The following is a 2,824-nucleotide window of genomic DNA, read 5'->3' on the forward strand; positions in this document are numbered from 1 at the left end:
CCCTGTACAGCGCATGCGCTAACCTAACAAGGGTGGATAACTCTCATTCACATCCGGCGAAATTGTCAACATGGCTGCTGTGTGTAAACGAATTGTCGCCGGGCATCGTTCAATGTCACGGCTTTTAATGAGAGCCCAGAAGTGTAAGTTAGCACCAAAAAAAACCAACAAAAAAACAAACAAACCAACTTTTGAACGTACAACACCAGTTACGTTTTCTAAAACTCCAGCCTGCAGATGCATTACTTTAGGGGGGAGAAGTTCCGCAGCAGGCCGGCCACTTACCTTGTTCTTGTTGACAAGGTCCACTGAGCAAACTAGATCTAGATCTATATCTAGATCTAGATATATATCTAGATCTATATCTACAATTCTAGATCTAGATTCTCTAGAATTGTAGATCTAGAATCTAGATCTAGATCTATATAATATACGAACCTGTGTAAGACATGGACATGGTCTGGAAGGCACATAAATTCTCCATGAACCTAGATTTCTAGATTGGTTTCAAACACGGAAGTGGCTATTCTCATCCGGGGTGAGAATAGAAATCTGAAATACGATCGACCTCTCACCCCGGGTGAGACTTGCGACCGTAGGCTATTCTCACCCGCTTTGAAACAAGACCTGTTTTTCCTAATTTCGGAATACTTTCTATCGATGTGGATGATCAAATTGATAAAAGCCAAGAAAAAATTACGTTTATAGCACAAAAGTAAGCTAATTTGATCGTCTTCAAAGATGCTATGGCTATTTTACTGTTCGAATCGAGCCGAACTACGCGGGTCGCCATTTTGTTTTGCCCGGAAGTTCTCGCAAGATCTACTCCTCCCCTCTAGGCTTGGGCAGAATTGAAAAAAATAGGACTTTCAAGTTTCAAGTCCTCAAACCTTGAAACCCGCAAGTCTCAAGCCCAATTTCAAGTCCAGGGGACGTAATAAAGTATACATGTAACATGAATAGTATTAGTCTCTTTGATAGTAAAGTAAAGCCATCAGCATTACTTCCCTTTATCGTTATCATTATTTTGTTCTCCAACCAACCACCTAGGCCTATGGTGAGACGCATGGAACATCTTTGTACTTTGTGATTCTTGTTTGGTGGATTTTTTGATTTAAAAAAAATTTTATTTTTCTTCGCTTGTTTGTTTTTTTGTTCTGTTCTCTGTTGTATTAATAAACTCAGGAATTGCTTCAGCCTTGGATGGCAATGATGGCATTGAAGCCTTATCTGGGCCTAGGCCTGCCTACCCTTTATCGAGGAAGTGGACTCAACCAATACGCCAAGGGCGAGCAAATCCTAGCAAGTAATAGGGGTGGTACTGCCTACCCCTTATCAAAGAAATGGACTCAACCAATCCGCCTAGGACGAGCAAGTCCGAGCAAGTAGCAGGGGTGGTAGGTGTATTTGAATTCAAACAATCATACTGAAAGCGCTAAATTAATAAGAAACATGCCAATTTTTAGCATTTCTTTAGACATTGGTTTACTGACTCTTTACTCAATGTTTGTAGATCTACTGTCCGTTAAAATAATTGTATTTTTTGATTGAGGGATAGATCTGTTTTGCTAGGCCACGCAAGACTTGAACTTGCTCAGTTCTAAATACTTGGTCTCAAACACTACTTGATGGGCACGAGAATTTCAAGTCTCAAGTCCAAGTCCAAGTCCTGCCCAGGCCTACTCCCCTCTCTCTCTCTCTCTGTCTCTTTCTGAATACTGTCTATCGGTGTGGACGATCAAATTGACCAAAACAAAGTTAAAAAATGATGTTAAAACACAAAAGTAAATTAATTTGGTTGTCTACAAAGATGCTACGGCTATTTAACTTTTCGAATCGAGCCGAACTACGTGGGTCGCCATTTTGTTTTGACCAGAAGTTCTCGCGCTACTCCTCTCTCTCTCTCTCTCTTTCTCTCTCTCTCTCTACTGCCCACAGACAAAATTGTACGCTTTTAGTAGGCTACAGTTGTAATGGAACGTTTGTACACGGCACAGAATTCTACAATTTTTCTGTTATCACAGTGTAGAATTCTGTGGTTTAGGGTGAACGCAAAATTTGTTGGCCTAGATCTAGGCTATAACGGTGAACGCGCACCGGGTGAGTATAGCCAAAAGACTGAGAATAGAGGTGGCCTTCAAACACATATGTATGCGATTAAACGTAGAAGGGACGCAAACTATTTTTAGGTTAGGCGCCCATCTTGTCAGACCAGGATACCATTCCGATCATGTGACTGTGACTACATCTAAGTGTAGCTAACCGCATGGCACCAAAGATTGAAGTGTCTATGTATATGGTGCTACACCTTTCTCTCGGAAGTTCTGATGGCTGAACAGACAGCGCGTCTGCGTCGGAAGTCGTGCAATGATTTTTGGAGCGGTTCGATCCCGGTCCCGGACAGTTGTTTGTTTCTCTTCTCCTCCTCCCGACTGACCAACAGTCGCATAAATTATAGACCTAATTTGTAGAGCTGCTTTGAAGTTGTTGTTTTTCTTTTTAAATATATATATTGGTATTATTAGTGATTAAAAATGCAGGAGCGAGAGGGGGGTGTGGGGGGGTGTGGTAGATTTAGATTTAGATATCTTATCTAGATCTAGGTCTAATCCTCCTGCGTCTTGACGGCAATTTTCGTGCGGTCATCCATCATGTCCAAGTAGGCCTACTATCTAGATCTATGTTCTAGAATCTATATTTCTAGATCTAATCTAGATCTATGTTCTAGAATCTATATTTCTAGATCTATGTTCTAGAATCTATATTTCTAGATCTAATCTAGATCTATGTTCTAGAATCTATATTTCTAGATCTATTCTAGAAT

Source organism: Aplysia californica, unplaced genomic scaffold (assembly GCF_000002075.1).
Source record: "Aplysia californica isolate F4 #8 unplaced genomic scaffold, AplCal3.0 scaffold00117, whole genome shotgun sequence".
In the NCBI taxonomy this organism is placed as follows: Eukaryota; Metazoa; Mollusca; class Gastropoda; order Aplysiida; family Aplysiidae; genus Aplysia; species Aplysia californica.